At 41.5% G+C, this 25,516-nt stretch overlaps 2 pseudogenes; one reads left to right on the forward strand and one right to left on the reverse strand.

The window, feature by feature from the left end:
• The first annotated feature begins 3,817 nt into the window (after positions 1-3,817).
• The window catches only part of LOC134357254 (leucyl-cystinyl aminopeptidase-like), a 164,405-nt pseudogene continuing 142,706 nt past the window's right edge, over positions 3,818-25,516 (forward strand).
• On the reverse strand, positions 8,511-9,481 carry LOC134357503 (sin3 histone deacetylase corepressor complex component SDS3-like; annotated as a pseudogene).

Here is a 25,516-nt window from a genome sequence, read left to right on the forward strand (position 1 = left end):
GCACAAATGATGTCGGGAAGAAGAGGAAAGAAATTCCGCAGCGTGACTTCAGAGGACTCTGAAGAAGGCTGAAAAGCAGGACCTCCAGGGTGGTTATCTCCGGTTTGCTTCCAGTTCCTTGTGCTGGTGAGGGCAGGAACAGGGAGATAGGGGATCTGAATGTGTGGCTGAGGAGCTGGTGTGGGAAGCAGGGATTTAGATTCTTAGACCACTGGGATCTGTTTTGGGGTAAGGATGAATTGTACAGAAGGGATGTGTTGCACCTTAACAGGCGGGGGACCAGCATTCTGGCGGGCAGGTTTGCCACTGCAACACGGGTGTGTTTAAACTAAGTAGTGGGGGTGGGGGAGGAGGTAAACTGGAAATATAAGAATGGAGTTAAAGGAAAAGAAAGAATAAGAAAAGTTTAAAAAAAGACAACAGAATTAACAGGGCAGAAAGCTCAGGAAGGGATTGGAGAGTATGGCCAAGACCAATAGGAATCGATGTGAAAGGTGAGGGGAGTAATGGATTAAAAGTATTATATATGAATGCACGAAGTATAAGAAATAAAGTGGATGAGCTTGAGGCTCAGTTGGAAATTGGCAAGTATGATGTTGTAGGAATAACAGAGACATGGCTGCAAGAGGACCAGACTGGGAAATGAATATTCAAGGTATGCGTCCGATCGAAAGGACAGACTGATGGGCAGAGGGGGTGGGGTGGCTCTGTTGGTGAGGAACGATATTCAGTCCCTTGCGAGGGAGGACATAGAATCAGGAAACGTAGAGTCAGTATGGATAGAACTGAGAAATTGTGAGGGGAAAAAGACCCTAATGGGAGTTATCTACAGGACCCCAAACAGTAGCCTGGATATAGGGTGCAAGTTGAGTCAAGAGTTAAAATTGGCATGTCGCAAAGGTAATGCTACGGTTGTTATGGGGGATTTCAACATGCAGGTAGACTGGGAAAATCAGGTTAGTACTGGACCCCAAGAAAGGGAGTTTGTGGAGTGCCTCCAAGATGGATTCTTAGAGAAGCTTGTACTGGAGCCTACCAGGGAGAAAGCAATTCTGGATCTAGTGTTGTGTAATGGACCGGATTTGATAAGGGAACTCGAGGTAAAGGAGCCATTAGGAAGTAGTGACCATAATATGATGTTTTAATCTACAATTTGAGAGGGAGTAGGGAAAATCGGAAGTGTCAGTATTACAGTTGAACAAAGGGGACTATGGAGTCATAAGGGAGAAGGTGGCCAAAGTTGACTAGAAAGATACCCTAGCAGGGATGACAGTGGAACAACAATGGCAGGTATTTCTGGGAATAATACAGAAGGTGCAGGATCAGTTCATTCCAAAGAGGAAGAAAGATTCTAAAGGGAGTAAAGGGTGACCATGGCTGACAAGAGAAGTCAGGGACAGTGTAAAAATAAAAGAGAAGAAGTATAACATAGCAAAGATGAGCGGGAAGCCAGAGGATTGGGAAACTTTTAAAGAGCAACAGAAGATAACTAAAAGGGCAATACGGAGAGAAAAGATAAGGTACGAAGATAAGCTAGCCAAGAATATAAAGGAGGATAGTAAAAGCTTCTTTAGGTATGTGAAGTGGAAAAAATTAGTTAAGATCAAAGTTGGGCCCTTGAAGGCAGAAACGGATGAATTTATTAAGGGGAACAAAGAAATGGCAGACAGGTTGAACAGGTACTTTGGATCTGTCTTCACTAGGGAAGGCACAAACAATCTCCCAGATGTAATAGTGGCCAGAAGACATAGGATAATGGAAGAACTGAAGGAAATTCAAATTGTGCAGAAAATGGTGTGGATAGACTGATGGGACTGAAGGCTGATAAATCCCCAGGGCCTGATGGTCTGCATCCCAGAGTACTTAAGGAGGTGGCTCTCGAAATTGTGGATGCATTGGTAGTCATTTTCCAATGTTCTATAGATTCAGGATCAGTTCCTGCGGATTGGAGGGTACTAATGTTATCCCACTTTTTAAGAAAGGAGGGAGAGAGAAAACAGGGAATTATAGACCGGTTAACCTGACATCAATGGTGGGGAAGATGTTGGAGTCAATTATAAAAGATGAAATAGCAGCACATTTGGATAGCAGCAACAGGATCGGTCCGAGTCAGCATGGATTTATGAAGGGGAAGTCATGCTTGACTAATCTTCTGGAATCTTTTGAGGATGTAACTATGAAAATGGACAAGGGAGAGCCAGTGGATGTAGTGTACCTGGACTTACAGAAAGCCTTTGATAAGGTCCCACAAAGGAGATTAGTGGGCAAAATTGGAGCACATGGTATAGGGGGTAGGGTACTGACATGGATAGAAAATCAGTTGGAAGACAGGAAACAAAGAGTAGGGATTAACAGGTTCCTTTCAGAATGGCAGGCAGTGACAAGTGGGGTACTGCAAGGCTCAGTGCTGGGACCGCAACTATTTACAATATACATTAATGATTTAGATGAAGGGATTAAAAGTAACATTAGCAAATTTGCAGATGACACAAAGCTGGGTGGCAGTGTGAAATGTGAAGAGGATGTTATGAGAATGCAGGGTGACTTGGATAGGTTGGGTGAATGGGCAGATGCCTGGCAGATGCAGTTTAATGTGGATAAATGTGAGATTATCCACTTTGGTGGCAAGAACAGGAAGGCAGATTACTATCTGAATGGTGTCAAGTTAGGAAAAGGGGAAGTACAATGAGATATAGGTGTCCTTGTACATCAGTCACTGAAAACAAGCATGCAGGTACAGCTGGCAGTGGAGAAAGCTAATGGCATGTTGGCCTTCATAACAAGGGGAGTTGAGTATAGGACCAAAGAGGTCCTTCTGCAGTTGTACAGGGCCCTGGTGAGACCACACCTGGAGTATTGTGTGCAGTTTTGGTTTCCAAATTTGAGGAAGGACATTCTTGCTATTGAGAGAGTGCAGCGTACGTTCACGAGGTTAATTCCTGGGATGGCGGGACTGTCATATGTTGAAAGATTAGAGCGACTGGGCTTGTATACACTGGAACTTAGAAGGATGAGAGGGGATCTGATTGAAACATATAAGATTATTAAGGGATTGGACACGCTAGAGGCAGGAAACATGTTCCTGATGTTGGGGAGTCCAGAACCAGAGGCCACAGTTTAAGAATAAGGGGTAGGCCATTTAGAACGGAGTTGAAGAAAAACTTCTTCACCCAGAGAGTTGTGGATCTGTGGAATGCTCTGCCTCAGAAGGCAGTGGAGGCCAATCCTCTGGATGCTTTCAAGAAAGAATTAGATCGAGCTCTTAAAGATAGTGGAGTCCAGGGATATGGGGAGAAGGCAGAAACGGGGATTGTGGATGATCAGCCATGATCACAGTAAATGGTGGTGCTGGCTCGAAGGGCCGAACTATTGTCTATTGTCACCAGAAATCAGAACAGGGACATTACTCTTCTCCATAGATACTGCTCGGCCTGGCAACCTGTTCTGTTCCAGCATTTTGTGTGTGTTGCTTGGACTCCTAGCATATGAAGATTTTGTCTTGTTAGTGACCCTTATGAGCCACACCTGCACTTACGATACTTATGGAGCAGAGAACATTTTCAAACCTGTTTCGCTTGATCCACATTCCAATCCACAGTGACACTCTAAACTCAACCCAATGCCGCCAAAAAACAAAACAGCATCAATTTAGCAGCAGTTCTGTGGGTGGAAATGCCCTGTTAAGGAGTGTAGTCAGAGGAGAATGTCAAAACTGGTTGAAGCTGCCAAGAAGGAAGCAATGACTCAAATAAGCATGCGTTACAACAGTGTTGTGGAGAAGAGTATCTCTGAGCACACAACACATTGAACCTTGAAGTGTATGGGCTACAACAGCAGAGGATCTCGCCAGGTTCCACTCTCGTATTCACATTTCCTGCAATATCTTCAGGTCAGACATTTCTTATAAGAATATTTAAGTAATTTTCCATATATACAGGATTCCGACCTGTTAGATTTTTTTTTAGATTAGATTATGAAGACACTCAGTCCTCTTTTATTGTCATTTAGTAATGCATGCATTAAGAAATGATACAATATTTCCTCCGGTGTGATATCACAAAACACAGGACAGACCAAGACTGAAAAAAAACTAACAAAACCACATTTTTTTAAGTTAGTAGGGTTTTTTTTTGTTTTAGCTGGTAGGGGTTCTTTCTTTTCTCTTTTTTTCTTTCAAAAAATATTCTTAACACTTAATTTTTTCTTATTATTATTGATATATTGTTTAGCTTTGTTAATCAATTATTTGGTAATTTAATTCTTCATTGTACATATTGACTTGATTACCTTAATGTACTTTTTGTTGATCTTTAATAATAATTAATAAAAAAGATTTTTGAATGAAAATGAAAAAAGAAGAACCTTGAAGTGAATGGGCGATGACAGCAGAGAATCACACCAGGTTCCACTCCTGTGGCCACATTATTAAGTATACTCCTATACCTAATAAAGTGACCACTGAGTGTACATAGAAGATGGTAAGCAGTGTTGGAACCACTGGTTTTCACAATGTATTTTAATGATTTACACCTCCGCAGACTATATGGAGTCCTACAGATCTGGGTTTGGTTTCTGGGATCTGGATGTTGAGGCCTCACCTTGCGAGCACAAATTCATTGTACTAAATTTACATTCTACAAGTAAATTGCTGCTTCACTTGGAAAAACATTAAAAATGACTAGCTTTGTTTGTCACATGTACAGCTAAACATTGAAGCGTGTCGTTTGTATCGAATCAAATCAGTGAGACCGTGCTTGGGGCAGCCTGCAAGTGTCACCACATTTCTGCCACCAACACAGCAAGTCCACAGCTCATTAACATTAACCCTAATTTTTCATCTTTGGAATGTGGAGCACCCAGAGGAAACACACGCAGTCACAGGGAGAACATACAAACTCATAGTGGACAGCAGCGGGAACCGAACCGTGATCAGTGATTTCTGGTGGTATAAAGTGATTGAGCTAACCACTACACTACAAAGGATTATCTGGGGTAATTGTAGAATCCAAAGGGAGGGGCCCAGTGCAAATCACCACTTTTCCCTTAATTCAGAAGCAAAATGTACTATAGTTATTGTACATGTAATTATCATAAATTAAAGATCAATATGGATTTCATAAGAGCTTGTTGAACCTAATTGAACAACTGTAGATATAAGTTGCATGTTTTATTTTTAAGAAGCTTCCAGCAAAACACTTCAGAACAAACTAATGACAGAATGCCAGGTCATGAGACAAGTCACACAGTAGCTTGCTAACTTGTGTTCAACTCAGAAGAGAGAGTGGGAATTAAAGGAGTCTATTTACATACAAAGTGGTGGGGTGGGGATACGTCTCTACCAAAGGAGGTGTAAGGCGCTCTTTCCCTCCGCTGGCCTGAAGATCACCTTTGAGCAAGGTGTAGCACCTGCTTATCCTGTTAATTAGGGTCACATGAAGCCATGGGAGCAAGTGGTGGATGGTCGTATGAGCAGCTAGTGCATATCACAAGTCCTGGTTACGATGCCAGGCAGATAGCCTCTGAAGAATATTGATAATGGCTGGGGTCACCCATCTTGTATAAACACTGCCTGGAAGAAGGCAATGGCAAACAATTTCCGTAGAAAATTTGCCAAGAACAATCATGGTCATGAAAAGACAATGATCGCCTACGTCATACCACGTGTATACAACAAACAATTTACATAGAACAAAGTGAGCAAATGTATTCCACAAGAATCAATGCTGGAAACAGTTTTTCACAATGTAATGGTAGCTATTTACATAGAAGATAGACAGAGATATTTCACAAGGATTACAAACCCCTTACTACATCTGTTCCAGGAACCCAAATATGCTTCCCAATTGCAGCAACAAGTCACTTATAGATGTAACCACGTCAGTATACTGCATTTATCTTCACTACTTGGCACATTATATCCTTCAAAGGTCACACTGAATTCTGCATGAGCAAACTTTCCAGCATTGAGTTTTGTTTTCTTTGCTTCTGCTATTTCAGATTTGAGTCATTTGCTCTCAATTAGCTTCATCAATACATACATCACCAGCCTTTTCTTCTCTTCCAGCATCAGCACATGTCACTCAATCCTTTCTGGCTTCCACACTCAGATAGATCTTTTCTCTCAACTCCTTCCACTTTCCTTCAACTTTAAATTTGCTTTATTTCCTGTTTGTTTCAACATTCTTGCCTTGTGTTAGCAGTAGTGGACGAGTGATAGGAGGAGAATCATGGTTGGGAAAAGCGAGGGGAGGAAGCAGGCAGCACCAGAGAGGCATTCTGTAATGATCAACGAACCAATGGTTTGGAATCAGGGCTGGGAGTGCCTGCATCCGCACCACATCCCCACACCGGCACTCCTTCTCTGCCACCTGTCCCACATCCCTCCTGCAGCGCTCCACCCTCGCCAGTCCCAATATCCTTTGCTCCCGCCAGATTTACAAACTCACTCTCTGCTCTACATTGACAAACACAGTCCTGTTCAAAAGTCTTTGGCGCCTTAGCTATATATATATGTGTGTGTGTGCCTAAGACTTTTGTATAGCACTGTATGACATTTTAAACTTCCTATATCACATGTACATTTCATATTCCAGTACAATCTCATGACTCTAAGTACTTTGTACACCATTCTGTAGCGGCTGTTCATTAACACTAAGCAAACCATTTCATTTAAAAATAAATTGCTAATTCTCAACTCCCTCTTTACATTCACACTAATTCACAATCCTGCAGACTCTAACATCAGGAGACGGTTTGATAGTACGAGAGCGGTTATTAAAAAAGTGTGAAAGTTGATCATTTGCCAGTGTAATATTTCATAATATTAATCCCACAATGAATTAGGTCATGGAGTACCTCCTGAAGAGTCACATTTGTATCACAGAATAAGTCTATAAGACATAGATGAAGTGGACCATTCGGCCCATTGAATCTGCTCCACAATACCTTTATGGTTGATTTACTATCCCACAACCCAATTCTTCTGCCTTCTCACCGTAACCTTTAACACCCTTACTAATCAACAACCTATCAACCGCCACTTTAAATACACCCAATGACTTGCTCTCCACAGCCATCTGCAGCATTGAATTCCACAGATTCGTTAAAGTTTAGAAATAAATCAAAAAGAAAGGTGATTTTACAAAGAAAATATTGTAACAATTTTTGTCATAAATCCATCGTATGTTTATTTCCATCACCTCAGGTTATTGGAAGTTGGTTTGCAAGGGGACGTCATTAAATTACAGAATCTGGTCCTTGTTGTATTGGCAGTGAGCAAGAACCAATACGGACAACTGCTTGCATGGAATTTTGTGAAGGAAAACTAGAACAAATTGATAGAGAAGTTGGTACCCTTTTGTTGTGTGTGTGGCCTGGTTACACAACAATGCTATCAATAAAAATGCTGGAGATGGGAGTTAAGGTTCATGGTTCTTTACTGGCAGAAACCAAACTTGGCACACACGTACAGATCAATACGCACCTAATAGCGCATGCAATGACGTGTTACTAAAACATAAAGTAAGCCCTTATTATAATGTAGGCTATACCGTACACTCTTCCCCTTTTATTTTAATAGTGTATCAACTGATGAGAGGTGACCTGATAGAGGTATATAAGATGATGGGAGGCATTGATCGTGTGGATAGTCAGAGGCTTTTTCCCAGGGCTGAAATGGTTGCCACAAGAGGACACAGGTTTAAGGTGCTGGGGAGTAGATACAGAGGGGATACAGGAGTAAGTTTTTTACTCAGAGAGTGGTGAGTGTGTGGAATGGGCTGCCGGCAATGGTGGTGGAGGCGGATACGATAGGGTCTTTTAACAGACTTTTAGATAGGTACATGGAGCTCAGTAAAGTAGAGGGTTATAGGTAAGCCTAGTAATTTCTAAGGTAGGGACATGTTCAGCACAACTGTGTGGGCCGAAGGGCCTGTATTGTGCTGTAGGTTTTCTATGTTTCTATGTTAACTGTTTTTTTTACTGGGGCATTATGCTAAACAAATATGTTTACCCTTGCCTACCATTACAAATGCCTACCATTTGTTTACTTAGCAACTTAATAATATCAAATTATAATAAAGTAACATAATAATATCGAATTATAACAAGACTTCTTAAAATTTTTGGTCTAAGACCCATTTATAACTCAAGTCTTTGGGGGGGTCTTCTCTAGATTGTCCAGCACTGAAGCAAATAGGTCTTCACTCTATTGTTTGGAATAAATTAAGCAATCTACAAACTGGCAGATTCCAGCCACAAAGAGTAGTCAACTCCATCTTGCAAAGATAATGAAAGCAAAGTGAAATCTGTGAAAAGGTGAATGTTAGTCTTAGAAATATGTACAATCATCAAAACTGAGATGACATTGGGAAGTGTCTTCAAATAGTGTGTTCTTCAGTCTGTCAATAAACTTGTTTGTTTTAATACAGATTTCCATATAAAAGTCATGAAAAGTTGACCTCTGAGCATAGGGGGTTAAGAAGATGTGCGCCTCCAACTTGCTAAGAGTTCTAGGCAGCTGATCGCCTCCGTATAATGAAGACTCCTCTGTGCAGCTGCCCTAGATATATACACATCCTTGTGCTATCACTTGTCTTCCTTACCCATATCTCATTTGTTCCAACTGAGCTAATTATACAGCCAATCTTTGTATTCTCCTTAGATTCCAACTAGATAGCCTGACCTTTATGATACCACCTCTAATTGTAATATAACTTTCCATCTTCTATTCATGTTTCATATCTTTGTGCCGGTGATTCAGCAGGAATGCTGGGAATATGCTCAGGAGAAGATGGAGGTGCTGGCCTTTTCAGAGATTTTAGCTTATTGAGAGTTCGCAAATCTTCCATTAGCTGTTCATCTGTTAACAAGTAATTCAACTGCGCAGGTGCAGGTTTTCGTCTTCTGTCTGTAATTGGAACAGGGTCATTGGGTCTCTTCCTTAGTTTCCTAGTCATTATTGCCTTTACCTCCATAGAATCTCCTGTGAGTTCCATTGCTAGCCTCTTATTCTCAATCATCTTTTTCTTTTCTTCTAACTCAATCTTTTTATCTTCAAATCCCTTCACTGCTGCTTTCGTCTCTTTAAAATAAGTCCTTTCCACTTGTTCTGTCTCCAGTTGCAGAAAAAGCTCTGCATTTCGTATTCTTTCCTTGTATTGTTGATCTAGTTTCTTTATCCTTTTCTGATACTCCTGCAAAGTGCCTTCCTGTAACTGCTGTAGCTGTCTTTTGAGAGATGTCAATTTCTCCTGGTACATCTGCTCTTTTACTTCCAGGTAGTCTTCATCATCCTGCATATTGGCAATATCTGTCTCACTTGCATCCTCTGTACCTTCATCCAAGTCGTGACCACGGATACTGCATTCGTCCTCATCTTCGACGCTGTGTCTAGCTCCTCCTCGTCATTGTAATAGTTGACAATGGGTGAGAGGAGAACTGCGGACATCTTCCCTGCTGAGCTGCCCTCCTTTGTTGACATATCTAGTGCCTTGATGGTGTGCCAATCCAACTGGATTTTCCTGAGCCATTCATGTCCTAGCAACAATGGTCCTCCATTTTTCAGTACATAGAGGGTCAGCTGCTGTGTTTTGTCTCCGCAGGTCACTGTCACTTTAATTTTACCTTTGGGATGCACTTTCTGTCCTGTGTAAGTCTTTAGCAGTAGTTTAGTTCATTTCAGAGGTATGTGAGAAAACAGTCATTTGTCGTCATGTACAGAGATCACTGTTAAAGCTGAGCCTGTGTCCAACTCCTTTCTCAGTCTCACACCTGCCACTTGTGAAGTGATCCTTATTACTCTTTGATCATCTGTCTCTTTCACGCTGTGAAGTTGCAGACAAGACAATTCACTTTCATCGGAGTCGTTTTCATCAGAACTGCCTTCTTTCATTTTGTGTACCTTCTATTTTCCTTTCTGGGGTTTCTTGTTTCTCTGTATTTTGCCCTTTTTCTGCTGTTTACTAGCTTTGCATACTCTGCCAATGTGGCCCCAATGGTCACAGTTTCTGCATTCTTTGTCTTTAAACCAACAGTCATCTGGGTCATGTGACCTGTTCCCACAATGGTAACAATTCTTTCCTTCATTCCTGTTCAGTGACATTTTATTTCTGTCATATTCCAGAGATCTTTGTCGTATCTCGGAAGCACCCCATGCTGCTGTTTCCGTTGATATTGCAATGTTCAGCGCTTTCTAGAATGTAAGGTCTCTTTCACACAGAAGCTTCTTCTGCATAGTTTCAGAGTGCATGCCACACACTAACCTGTCCCTCAATGTATCCGATAGACCAGCTCCAAATTGACAATGTTCTGATAATTTGTGCTCCTTTTCAACTCCCTTCTGGGGCAGGCACAACCTCAGCCCCTGGGGGGTCAGCACCGGCTGTGGTCTCTGCTGGACGTGCTGCGGCTCTGACTGTGTCTCTTGGTTTCCCGACGTTCCCGACCCCAGCTGTACTCCCGCTTCCTTTCAGACTCGCAGCCTCGCACTGCCTCCTTCTCCCGCTCTTTGGCTCGTTCCTTCCACTCTTCTTTCGAGTGTCGTTATCAATTAAAACACAGCGTTCCAATACGATGTAGGTTCATTAACCTTGTCGCCAATTTGTTGTGTATGTGGCCTGGTTACACAACAATGCTATTAATAAAAACGCTGGAGATGGGAGCTAAGGTTCATGGTTCTTTACTGGCAGAAACTGAACTTGGCAGACACGTACAGATCAATATGTGCCTAATAGCACATGCAACGACATGTTACAACAACATAAAGTAGTCCCTTATTATAATTTAGGCCATACGGTGCACCTTTAAAATCCTTAATCTTTGTCTCTGTTTTTATTGCTCAATACTATATTTCTATCAAAACTCTCCTGCTTATTTGTTCCATATAATCATAATACCTTAATTTTCTATTAATACCATATACTGTCCCCGACAGTTTAGGCCATAAGGCATAGGAACAGAATGAGGCCACTTGGCAAACCGAGTTTGCTCTGCCATTCCATCATGCCTGATTTATTATCCCTCTCATCCCATTCCCCTGTCTTCTACCCATAACCTTTGACATACTGACAAACTAAGTATCTATATCAACCTGTGCTTTAAATATATTCAACGACTTGGCCTCCACTGCTATCCATGGCAATGAATTCCTCAGATTCACCACCCGCTGGCCACAGAAATTATTCCTCATCTCTGTTCTAAATGTTTTTAACAGATTCTATGTTTTTATTCATTTTAGAAATTAACAAAATGCATTTGTGCTTACAAGCAAATTAATCTGCGAAACATTCTTAAGAAAGGAGAACAAAAACTGCATAAACTGGAAATCAGAAAAATGATCAGAAAACTACTGGAAATTCTCAGCAAACTTATTTAGAGATACAACATGGTAATAGGCCCTTACAGCTCAATTAGCCTGTGCTGTCACAATTATACCTCTGTGACCAATTGATGTACTAATCTGTACATTTTTGGAATGTGAGAGGAAACCAGAGCACGTGGAGAAAACCCACTTGGTCACGGTTGTATTGGTATGTGTGTACATAATAAAGAACATTAGTTCCTACTGTGCAATGTGGGCCATTCACCCCGTAACTGGAAGTGACATTGGTGTGCTGACTGTATATGCTTGTGTCACGCTGTAAATAAAATATGTCCCAGCACTTTTACCCACTGTTTGTCTTTATTAAGAACAAACATAACATGGTGTCAGAAGTCGGCGTGAGGACTAAACTCAGAGAGCAAATGTACTGTAAGCGATTAATTAAGAGACACTAGGTTCCAATGGAGAGAAGCTGTCAGCCAGAGCACACATTGTGTCCCGAAGATGCTGTTGTTCGTCAAATTCTCCAAGAGAGATTCAGGTGAGAGCCCAAAAATTCGGTCATGGATAAACTAAGTCCTCCTGTACTTATGCAGTTTACCAGCAATCTAACTAATAACTGAAAATGATTCAAACAGTGATTCAATATATATTTAGAGGTGAAAGAAAAATTAAAACCGTGTATCTTTCTATACGTAATTGGTGAAGATGCTTTGCACATTTATAACAGCTTTCAAATTGATGAGACATCCTTGACATTGAACACTATAATGACAAAATTTGAGGAGTATTTTGTCCCATGTAAAAATATCATGTTTGAAAGATACAAGTTCTTTTCCTGTGACCAAAAACAAGGTGTTAGCTTTGACCAATACTTAGCTGAGCTGCACATACTGAGCAGGTCCTGTGTGTTTGGAGGTTTTAGAGGCTCACTAGTATGAGACAAAATAGTTTGCAGAATCCTAGATAATGGACTTAGAGAAAGCCCGTTCTGTGAAAAAGATATAATGCTGGAAAAGGCTGTGGAAATGTGTAGGGCAGCAGAGACCACACAAGCACAAACTAAGGAACTGCACAGGGTAGAAATGACAAAGTGTGCTGTGAAAACAGAGGGGCAGAGCACAAGGCATTTCCCAAAGCAACAGCATATCTATGAGGTAGGATCAAACAGCAAATGTGGAGGTAAGCACATCCCAAAGACAAGTCCTGCTTATGGAAAGTCCTGCAATAATTGGGGAAGAGGAATCATTTTGCAAAGTGCTGCAGATCTGGGGCTACCAAGAAAAATTTGCAAACAGTTGCAGAGGAAGTGAAGGAAGTCTTTGTAGATTCTAGCCAGATGTCTGGTTCTGGTTTAACAGAATGGATCGTTCCAGTGACTGTGAATGAGATAGTAATTCCATTCCAGCTTGACACCGGAGCCTAGGTAAATCTCTTGTCCACGATGATTACAAGACTCCCATGAAAGAGTACGCAGATGTCTTAGAGGGGCTCGGATGCTCACCTGATGTAACTTGAGTAACTCATAACATCATCCATGAGAGCTCCAGAGAGATTATGCAAGAGAAGCACAAGAATTCCACTTTTCATAGACATTTGTACCAGCCACACCAGCATGACAGTCTGGATGCCAGTGCTGAACAGAGTGATCATGATGACGAAATCGCCAGTCTTGCTTCCACATCATGCAGCTTCCGTTCAAAATCTGTCTCTCATCGATTTCCAGTTAAGGACCAGAAATCAAAAATATCTCCATGATCCTCTCCGAAGTTGAAGAGGGAAAATAAAAAGGAAGCTGTGGAGACCACGCAGTAGACAATGTCAGAACAGCAGCAATAATTCAACGCAAACCAACCGGAGGAGCTGCTATTTATGATATGCAGCCAGCAGAAGGAACTTTGTGATTTGAGACAGAATCAGTAGGAACTTGTGCAAGGCTCACTGATCACATGGTTGTAGTCCATGGCTCCATCATGAGGCATGTGGAGTGAATTATGGTCACATAGTAAACACCAGAACAGAGACAAAATGATAGGATCTTGACAGAAGGGTGTGCAAGAAGTGAACATGTTCATCAGAGACAGAAAACTGCGAATGAAAGCAAGACATCTTCGGAAACAAAGAGCAGACCAAAAAGGATGATCAAAGAATCTCAGAGAGTGAGTGAGAGTTGCTGCAGGAATAAGGGGCTGTATATGTTCATTACAACCGAAGTTAATGTAAATATCTGTGTTGGAAAGCATTATTGTTTCTTGCAGGTTTAGGAAGACATTGTTATTGTGCTTGGGTTTTCTTTAAAGAGGGAAGATGTGTAACTACGTGTGTACATCATAAAGAACTCCAGTTCTTTGTGTGCAATATCGGCTGTTTACTGAAAGTAACTTTGGTGAGCTCGTGTCGGGCTGAAGCCATTACTGTAAATAAAATATGTGCTAGCGTTTTTACCCATGCTGCTTGTCTTTAATAAGAACCAATGGGGAGGATGTACAGACTACTTACAAACAGCAGGCAACATCTATACAGAGAGAAAAAAGTTTAATATTTCAGGTGTCAAACGAAGAAATTATCCTCTATATAGAAATGATAGTTTCAGTAATTGGAGTAATTAGAACACTGAAATATTCAGTCAGTTTGATTTGGAGGCAATATTGTAGCATAGGGGTTAGCATATAATCTTCCAGCATCAGCAATCACTGATTGGGGTTTGATCCCCACCATTGCCTGTAAGGAATTTGTACATTCTCCCCTTGACCGTGTGGTTTCCACTGAGTTCTCCACATTTCAAAGGTCTATGTTTAGAGTTGGTCGGTATTTGGCATGCTGTATTGGTGCCAGAAGTATGGTGACAATTGCAGGCTACCTCCAGCGCAACCCTTGGACTGTGTTGGTCGCTGACACAAAAATAAAACACATTTCACTATATGTTTCAATGTACATGTGACAAATTAAGCTCATCTTCTTAAATGTCATACAACGTAGCTGAAGTTGTCACCGGGTTCAGATATGGCCCAAGTGCAGAGTGAGAGACACTGAAACAGGTTGATAGTTCACAGACTTTAATGCAAACTGAGTTAGAGGGAAAATAAAACAATAAGTGCACGGCCAAACAGGGCCGTTAACTAAAACTCTCAAATGGTAAGCGAAGCTTACAGTGTGGCTGAAAGGAATAACTAAATATAAACGCTGCCAAATCTGTGGTTGTGACAAATGTATAATCTAAGTAACCCAACAACAGTAATAATTTTCTTATAATGTAAAAAAAATGCACATGCTGCCATGCCTCTTCAAAAATTGTGTATTTGCATATTTCAGTTTGGTTCATCCACTGTTCGATGGCTCATAATCAGACCAGCATCTCAATTTTCATCAAAGGAAGAAGTGGAAGAGGTCAGTAAAATCCATAACGCTACTCATTTTACAAAGCGAAGAGGAATCAGGAGGTTCCTCCTCACCGACCCTTTAGCTTGCTGACATGCTTTTGATTTGCATCTTCTTTTCTCTGCACTGTACATCTGGAGGAACCTTTCGAACAACCTTTTCTTGTTAAGTAGGGCTCCTGTATCTGACATGGGTTTTTGAGGGAGAAGTTTTATAAGAAGTGGAGAAATGCAGATGAATAGAGGTGTTGCGGTGTAAATGATAGATAGGTTTGATGGGCTGAATAGCCTTCAACTATGCCAAGAATCTTGCATTTTTTGGGGGGGCCTGCATTGATATCCCTCTTCAGCCGGGTAGCTTATGGACATAATCCTCTTAAGTTTTAAGAATAAATTGGATAGGTACGTGGATGGGAGAGGTCTGGAGGGTTATGGACTGGATGTAGGTCAATGGGACTAGTGGAATAATGTTTCAGCACAGACTTGAATGGCCGAATGGCCTGTTTTCTGTGCTGTAGTGTTCTATGGTTCTATGGTAATGATTTCTCCATCCAGTAACAGATTAGGAGCACAGCAGGTGGCAATGAGGCCTGTTCTCTCCAAAGCAGAATCTTATCTCCATGAACAAAAATACCAATATTTCAGAATTAATTCATAATTTTATCAGCTATTTACCCTTATGAATTTATGCTATAAACCATCGGGGCAGCACGGTAGCGTGGTGGTTAGCACAATGCTTTACAGTACAGGCAACAGGGGTTCAGTTCCAGCTGCTGCCTGTGAGGGGTCTGTACATTCTCATCTAGGTGCTCCGGTTTCCTTGCATAGTCCAAGGACACACCAATTGGTAGGTTAATTGGTTATTGCAAATTGTCCCGTGAATAGGCTAACATTAAATTGGGAGACTGCCAGTCAGCATGGCCTACTCTGTGTTGCATCTCAATAAATAAATAAAAATCTTCTGAAAACTGATAACATCTTAATACTAAAGACTGAAGTTTAAATGTCACACGTACATCGAAACATATGGTGAAGTGCATCATCTGCGTTAAAAACCAACGTACCTGAGGTGAACACACATTGCAGCGTCAATGTAGTATACCCACAATGCTCAACAAAACAGGGCACAATAAACAACGAAACAACAACAGCAAAACAAGCCCCATTCCTCCATCCCATACACAGTCCTTCAGCCCCAGGATAGGTCTTTAGCCTCCAGTCTCCAGAGGACACGGACTTGTGCCTTCAGACACCTTAGCAACATGTTAATGTACCACAACTGATTTTGATAATGAGTTTGAGAGAAACGCCAGCTACAGACCCCTTGACTTGCTTTTCCTCCTGCTGTGATACTGAGTCTGCAAGGTGCCAAGTTTATTTTTCAATTGAAGTCATAAGTTTTCCATTAATGTAAATCATAAGATTTCCTTTTTATAAAGATTACAATTTGAAAATAGAATGAAAATCTAAAAAGCCAATGTTATCTAATTTGTTGACAATGCTAGCTATTTCCTTTTCAGCTCATATTGGCGATATAATTCGAATTTATCACTTTTTGCCATTAATTTCTCTAGAGATATTCATAAATAGGCACTGGCAATATTAGATCATCAGGCACAGAGCAGAATTAGGCTACTCAGCCCATCAAAAGACAGTTAAATAAATAAATCACGAAATAAATGTGTTTGGAAATCATTCCTCACTGACAGAATGAACTGCATTTGGCTTTTTCATTTTGTTATGAATGTGTTGCTGAAGAGACTTTGTTTTCAAGACAAATAACAATTGTATTTTTAAATTTTGTAAATGCTAAGTGTTTTATTGCAAGTAATTTTATTTTCACATTCAATGGAAAAACACTTCCTCCTACACAGAAGTTATAATGCTATTTTGTATTCAAGATTACACCACCTTTTTTAACCTAAGATGCATGAACATAGAATTTAATTGTGAAATTCAATGCACATACGTTTTCCAAATTGAATGAACTATGAACTCGGAGTTCTGTCTTTTATTGTCCTCTAAGTAAGTTGCCTTGTCAAATTCTGTCTGCAATAAACAAAATCCAGTGCAGAATCTGTCGTTGCTTAAGTAATCCTAAAACCAGATAAATGTACTCACTAAGTTACAAAACGTTTTGAAAAACAAGAACTCTCCTAGACACTTTGTCCCCCTTCGCCCACACCTCAGCGAGTTCCGCGTGTTCCATGATGCTGAACTCTTCTTCCGCCGGCTCCGTCTTCGACCCTACTTCTTCAGCAAGGACTCTCCCACCCCCACCAATGACCCCTTCTCCCGTCTTCAACCCTCCTCCTCTTCATGGACACCCCACTCTGGTCTTCTGCCTGCTCTGGATCTCCTTATTGCTAACCGCCGATGGGACATCAACCGTCTCGACCGCACCTTGTTCCCATTCCAACCTCACTCCTTCAGAACGCTCTGCTCTCCACTTCCTCCGCACTAATCCTAACCTTACTATAAAACCTGCTGATAAAGAGGGTGCTGTTGTAGTCTGGCGTACTGATCTCTACCTTGCCGAAACACAGCGACAACTCGTGGATACCTCCTCTTATTTACCCCTCGATCGTGACCCCACTAAGGAGCACTGGGCCATTGTCTCCCACACCATCACCGACTTTATCCACTCAGGGGATCTCCCATCCACTACTACCAACCTTATAGTTCCCACAACCTGCATTTCCCATTTCTACCTCCTACCCATGATCCACAAACCTGCCTGTCCAGGTAGACCCATTGTCTCAGCTTGCTCCTGCCCCACCGAACCCATTTCTGCATACCTTGACACTGTTTTATCACCCCCTTGTTCAATCCCTTCCCACCTATGTTCGTGACACTTCTCACGCGCTGGATTTTTTTCAATGATTTTAAGTTCCCTGGCCCATCTTTCATAACGTGTGACAAAATGGCACCAATGTCATAAGGGGACCCATCACACACCACTCTGATGGGCAGGGATGGGTCATAGTGAGCAGTTATTCGTCTCTTTGTTTCCTTGAATGCTTTTTCACATTTTTCTGACCACTCCCACTTTGCTCCTGTCTGTAACAGTGTGTTCAATGGGTGCAGCACTGTAGCAATGTTTGGGAGTTTACAAGCCCCAAGTATGACCTGAGTTGTGACACATTTTCCAGTTTGGGTGCCTGTAGCACCGCTTCAGTCTTCCCTTGTGACTTACGTAAGCCATGCTTGTCAATAACGTGTTCATAATATGAGAGTTCATTCTTGAAAAACTCACATTTCTCTCCCTTTGCACGCAGACCATACTCACTCAGCCTGGTAAGCACCTTACCAAGGTTCTAGAGGTGCTTTTCATCGTTCTTGCCAGTCACGATGATGTCATTAAGGTAACATTGTGTCACTGGGATATCTTGGAGCACTTGGCTCATTGCTGTTTAGCAAATCACTGGAGCTGATGCAATGCCAAAGACAAGACGATTATACTGGGACAGTTCCCTTGTGAGAGCTGATTGTGAGGAACCTCCTGCTTGACTCCTCAATCTCCATTTGCAGATAGGCTTGTGACAAGTCATTCTCTGAAAACATCTCCCCACCTGCCAAAGACGCAAATATATCTTCTATTCATGGCAGGGGATACTGCACGGTGCACAGCACCAAGCTGATGCTCATCTTGAAATTCCCACATAACTGAAAGGCTCTAGCCTTCTCTTTCTTGATCCCAGGGACAATGGGCATAGCCCAATCACTCCACTTGACCTTGGAGAAAATTCCAGAAGCCTCCAACCTCTGCAGTTCAGCATCCAATTTAAGACATAGAGCATAAGGGGCTGGATGCACTTTATGGAATCTTGGTGTTGCTGTTTCATCCAGTTCATTTCTGACCTTCATAACTTTGAGTTTTCCATTCATATTCTTATTAGCATTAAGCATCTGTTCTAAATTAAGTCTCTGTTTAGTGCGACCATTTGGGCTGCTGTTGCCTGTTGATGCCACACTGAGAGCTTTGATTGAGTGCCAGTCTAGTTGGATTTTTCTCATCCATTCAAGTCCAAAAAGCGCGAGCCCTCCACTTTTAAAAATATAAAGCTCTAACTGTTGTGTTTGGTCTCCATACGTCACATTTACTTTTAGTTTGCCTTTGGGAGACACTTTTTCACCTGTGTAAGTCTTTAGCATCACTGAGATCTTCTCTAATGGCATCTTAGAAAACAGTCTGTGGTAGTCAGCCTCGGAAATTATGGACCAAGCTGACACTGTCTCCAGCTCCATTTTCAGTTTTACGCTAGACACATCTACTGTGATCCAGATGATTTTGTGATCTGCTTCAGTAATACCGTGCAGTTCTAGGCATGACAGTCCACCTTTGTCAGACTCAATGTTGTCTAATTCTGTTTTAAATTTGGTAACTTTGTGCACTTGCTTTGTTTTGTGTTTGAGACTTTTTATTTGGTTGTGCTTTTTGTCTACCTTGCACATTCTCTCTATGTGACCTTATCTGTGAAACTTTCTACAGACTTTTTCTTTGAACCAACAATCATCTGCGTCATGGGAGGATTTACCACATCAATAACATCTTTGATTTTCGTACCACTCAGGGACGTTTTATGCATTTCACATCCTAATCTCCTTTTCTGTAGCTCTGCTCTATCCTTTGCTGCAGTCTTTAAAAGCATTGCAATGGTCAATGCCCTTTCTAAGGTTCGGTCTCTTTCTGAGAGTAGCCTCTTCTGAGTGCTTGACTATGCATGCAACGTACAAGCCTATCCTTTAATGCATCAGAAAGTCCTTCTCTAAAGTCACAGTACCGGGAAAGTTTGCGCGTTTCTGCAATGTATTCAGAAATCCTTTCATCTGGTTCCTTTTGTAAAATCTAAATTCACTCAGCTATTACCAGCAATTTAGAGCTCAAGTGATTTTGTAAAATTGTAACAATTTCATTGAACGCCTTACTTGCTAGCTTTTCAGGGGTTGCTAGTTTGCGTAAGAGACTATACATACGTTCTTGGGCCCATTAAGCTAAGAAGTATAGGGGCTTTCTTTTGCTCCTCTACGTTGTTTGTGTTGCAATTCAGTTCAACCCTCTTGTTATATGACTCCCAGCCTTCATTAGCACTATTAAATGGATGAACTTTCCCAACTGAAGCTGTCGCCACGTTATTTTCACTTTAAGTTCAGCACCTCTCACTTTTACTATACACTGTAGTCACGCCTTAGTTAGTGTCTGTGACAACCTTCTCTGTACTGTTTAACTCTTGTTGTTTTGTCCCATAATTGTGCCATAACTGTCAGTGCAGTTTGCGATTATTTTCTGACATTTAGGTTTGTACTTGTCGCCAATTTGTTGTGTCTGTGCACAACTACATATCAATTAAATAAAAGCACGCAGGCAGGAAATGGCTCTAATGGCAGGAAATGGCAGGAGAAAGACTAAGGAGCTGGTGGTAGACCTGAGGAGAGCTAAGGTACCAGTGACCCCTGTTTCCATCCAGGGGGTCAGTGTGGACATGGTGGAGGATTACAAATACCCAGGGATATGAATTGACAATAAACTGGACTGGTCAAAGAACACTGAGACTGTCTACAAGAAGGGTCAGAGCCGTCTCTATTTCCTGAGGAGACTGAGGTCCTTTAACATCTGCCGGACGATGCTGAGGATGTTCTATGAGTCTGTGGTGGCCAGTGCTATCATGTTTGCTGTTGTGTACAGGGGCAGCAGGCTGAGGGTAGCAGACACCAACAGAATCAACAAACTCATTCGTAAGGCCAGTGATGTTGTGGGGATGGAACTGGACTCTCTGACCGTGGTGTCTGAAAAGAGGATGCTGTCTAAGTTGCATGCCATCTTGGACAATGTCTCCCATCCACTACATAATGTATTGGTTGGGCACAGGAGTACATTCAGCCAGAGACTCATTCCACCAAGATGCAACACAGAGCGTCATAGGAAGTCATTCCTGCCTGTGGCCATCAAACTTTACAACTCCTCCCTTGGAGGGTCAGACACCCTGAGCCAATAGGCTGGTCCTGGACTTATTTCCTGGCATAATTTACATATTACTATTTAACTATTTATGGTTTTATTACTATTTAATTATTTATGGTGCAACTGTAACGAAAACCAATTTTCCCCGGGATCAATAAAGTATGACTATGACTATGACTAACTGGTGTATTCACAGTGGAGCGAGAAAGAGAGAACCACGCACACGCACAATCAACAGATCAATACATAGTGCTAAGGTGGCGGGGGGGGGTCATTATTCTAAAGGAAATAGATTACATCTGCCTCTACTACCAACCCTGGAAGTACACCACTTTGTAAAAAAAAAAATTAGCTCTCACATCTCACCCCATATTTTCCCCTAAACCAACTTATTTTTATATCCCCTCATATAAGCAAATCCTTATGGGGAAGTCTTCAGCTGTTCACTTGATCTTATAATCTTATCTACCAATATCTCATCTAAACACCTTAAATCTGCAGTACTGTGCAAAAGTCTTAGGTGCCCTAGTTATATATATATGTGCCTAAGACTTTTGCACAGTACTGTGGTGCTTTATATATTGCACTATACTGTTGCCACAAAAAAAACCCAATTTTCTTTGTTTCATGGTTATCTAGAGAAGATGATTCTCAGTTGTATACTGCATACATTCTTTGATGATAAATTAACCTTTGAACCTTTCTCGATTATGGCTGTGTGGCTCATGGATTGGCTTCATCTTCAACTAAAATGTTTGGATGTCATTCAAGCACAGGCTTTAAGATTATGTTGTGGTGCAATAAGGTTGTCTCCTGTTTCATCTCTGCTGGTTGAAATAGGACAATTACCCCTTCAATTACAGAGGTTGGAGTTGATGTTAACATACTAGATTAGTATAAGGGGAGACATAAAACCTTCAGGTTTATAGGAGAACGGGGTAAAACAAGAAGGGAAGGAATTACTTTGACACAACTTAGACATGGGCATACTATGCTTAATAATTCCTTATATCTTGTACGAAGGTTTTATCATCATTATGAAACAGCTGAATATATATTATTACAGTGTAAAGCATATCAGGTTGAAAGAAATCAAATCCAGATTTCATTACATTTTTTGGGGGGTTGATAGTTTTTAAAGTTATGCGAGGGTCTTTAATTCACAGTATCGTCTTTCATTACTTACAATCTATAAATTAGCTTTCATTTTAAAGGAGCAGGAACAAGGTCGCACTTTGAGTACGGTCTCACCCTCAGGAATATCTCAGAAATGACAGCTTGACTGCTCAAATTCCATGGCATTGCAATCATTCATAAACCAATGGCGACTTTAAGAAAGCTTGTCTCAAGAACCAAGCAACCAATAAAGATAACCGACAAAACCAATGTGGTGTACAGGATCACCTGTGGAGACTGCAACAAGAACTATGCAACCCAAATGGGATGAAATCTCACAACTCTTTTACGAGAACGTAAACTGACAGTACAAAGACATGATCTACCGTCGCTGATCTCGGTATTTGAAGACCGAGAAGGACACCACTTTAACCAGGACACCACAGACATTCAAGCGCCGGCAAGTACAAAACAGGCAGGAGAATTTTTAGAACCATAGTTCTCTTTTGGTAACTCCGTAAATAAAAAATATGCAAATAGACATTATCGACAAACCCCTAAGAGCCAAAGAATCAAAGGTCAGCTGAAGGGGTAGCCAATCAGGACCGGGCAAAGCGAACTGAGACCTAAATGCGAGCACTCCCAGAGAGAAACACCAACAACTGTGCACTGGGATTTCATCTCGACTGAAGATGCAACGTCTGCAAGCTAATTGCCAATCTCGGCGAACACCACATCAAACACCTCAACCATAGCTATGAGTATTCACCATTATCCTAAAAGTCCATACCTATTCAACATTTCCCTATAACTCACGTTCTCATTAACATGATTCAGGAAGAAAATTGATGAGTGTAATTGTTAGTATCCAATTATTTCAGCTCCAGTACTTACCTCAAGACACCATCCAAGACACAACCATTTTCAGTTGCTTTTATCCATCACAGAATCTAACCATGGCATGTTTGATGAAAACTGCACTGTATACAGTTACATTGTAATTAATCAGTGTGTGCCTGCCTACATGCAGAAACATCAGAACAACATTCAGACCATGCACTGCAGAAGTTCAAGACAACTTACCATTACTTTCTCCAGTGTTGCCAGTGAGTGCCCAGTCAGCACACACAAAATGCTGGAGGAACTCAGCTGCAGAGGCAGCATCTACAGAAAAGAGTAAACAGTTGACATTTTGGGCCAAGATCCTTCACCAGGACTGGAAAAAAAGATGAGAAATTGGCCCGAAATCTCAACTGTTTAACCTTTCCCATAGATGTTGCCTGGCCTGCTGAGTTCTTCCAAAATTTTGAGTGTGTTGTTTGGATTTCCAGCATCTGCAGATTTTCTCTTGTAAGTGCCCAGTCATGTTTACACAACACAAGTGTCAGCCACCCCTTCCCTTTTACATTCTTGGTATTAAGATCAGCATCCTTCACACAATTAGTATCCAGATACCCACCACTGACCAAACAGTAGTCTGGATGTAGGGTGTAAGTTGAATCAAGAGTTAAAATTGGCATGTCACAAAGGTAATGCTACAATTGTTATGGGGGATTTCAACATGCAGGTAGACTGGAGGAATCATGTTGGTACTGGATCCCAAGAAAGGGAGTTCGTGGAGTCCCTCCGAGATGGATGCTTAGAATAGCTTGTACTGAAACCTACCAGAGAGAACACAATTCTAGATTTAGTGTTGTGCAATGAACTGGATTTGATCAGGGACCTCGAGGTAAAGGAGCCATTTGGAGGTAGTGACCATAATATGATAAGTTTTAATCTACAATTTGAGAGAGAGAAGGGAAACTGGGAAGTGTCAGTATTACAGTTGAACAAAGGGAACTATGGTGCTATGAGGGAGGAGCTGGCCAAAGTTCAATGGAACAATACCCTAGCAGGGATGACAGTGGAACAGCAATGGCAAGTGTTTCTGGGAATAATGCGGAAGGTGCAGGATCAGTTCATTCCAAAGAGGAAGAAAGATCCTAAGGGGAGTAAGGGGGAGCCATAGCTGACAAGGGAAGTAGTGGACAGTATAAAAATAAAAGAGAAGAAGTATAACATAGCAAAGACGAGTGGGAAACCAGAGGACTGGGAAACTTTTAAAGAGCAACAGAAGGCAACTAGAAAGTCAATACACGGAGAAAAAATGAGGTACGAAGGTAAACTAGCCAAGAATATAAAGGAGGATAGTAAAAGCTTCTTTAGGTATGTGAAAAGGAAAAAAATAGTTAAGACCAAAATTGGGCCCTTGAAGACAGAAACGGGTGAATTTATGGGGAACAAGGAAATGGCAGATGAGTTGAACAGATACTTTGGATCTATCTTCACTAGGGAAGGCACAAACAATCTCCCAGATATAATAGTGGCCAAAGACCCTAGGTCCTAGGATGAACTGAAGGAAATTTATATTAGACAGGAAATGGTGTTGGATAGACTGTTGGGTCTGAAGGCTGATAAGTCCCCGGGACCTGATGGTCTGCATCGCAGCGTACTTAAGGAGGTGGCTTTCGAAATCGTGGACACATTGATAATCATTTTCCAATGTTCTATAGATTCAGGATCAGTTCCTGTGGATTGGAGGGTGGCTAATGTTGTCCCTCTCTTCAAGAAGGGAGGAAGAGAGAAAACAGGGAATTATAGACCGGTTAGCCTGACGTCGATGGTGGGAAAGATGCTGGAGTCAATTATAAAAGATGAAATTACGACACATCTGGATAGCAGTAACAGGATTGATCCGAGTCAGCATGGATTTACGAAGAGGAAATCGTGCTTGACTAATCTTCTGAAATTTTTGAGGATGTAACTATGAAAATGGACAAGGGAGAGCCAGTGGATGTAGTGTACCTGGACTTTCAGAAAGCCTTTGATAAAGTCCCACATAGGAGATTAGTGGGCAAAATTAGGGCACATGGTATTGGGGGCAGAGTACTGACATGGATTGAAAATTGGCTGGCTGACAGAAAACAAAGAGTAGCGATTAACGGGTCCCTTTCGGAATGGCAGGCGGTGACCAGTGGGGTACCACAGGGTTCAGTGCTAGGACCGCAGCTGTTTACAATATATTTTAATGATTTAGATGAGGGAATTAAAAATAACATTAGCAAATTTGCCGATGACACAAAGATGAGTGGCAGTGTGAAATGTGAGGAGGATGTTATGAGAATGCAGGGTGACTTGGACAGGTTGGGTGAGTGGGCAGATGCATAGCAGATGCAGTTCAATGTGGATAAATGTGAGGTTATCCACTTTGGTGGTAAGAACAGGAAGGCAGATTATTATCTAAATGGAGTCAAGTTAGGAAAAGGAGATCTAGGTGTTCTTGTACGTCAGTCACTGAAAGCAAGCATGCAAGTACAGCAGGCAGTGAAGAAAGCTAATGGCATGCTGGCCTTCATAACAAGGGGAATTGAGTATAAGAGCAAAGAGGTCCTTCTGCAGCTGTACAGGGCCCTGGTGAGACCACACCTGGAGTACTGTGTGCAGTTTTGGTCTCCAAATTTGAGGAAGGACATTCTTGCTATTGAAGGAGTGCAGCATAGGTTCACAAGGTTAATTCCCGGGATGGCGGGACTGTCATATGTTGAAAGATTGGAACGACTGGGCTTGTATACTCTGGAATTTAGAAGGCTGAGAGAGGATCTTATTGAAACATATAAGATTATTAAGGGGTTGTACATGCTGGAGGCAGGAAGCATGTTCCCGCTGATGGGTGAGTCCAAAACCAGAGGCTACAGTTTAAGA

This window comes from Mobula hypostoma, chromosome 16, assembly GCF_963921235.1.
Source record: "Mobula hypostoma chromosome 16, sMobHyp1.1, whole genome shotgun sequence".
Taxonomy (NCBI): domain Eukaryota; kingdom Metazoa; phylum Chordata; class Chondrichthyes; order Myliobatiformes; family Myliobatidae; genus Mobula; species Mobula hypostoma.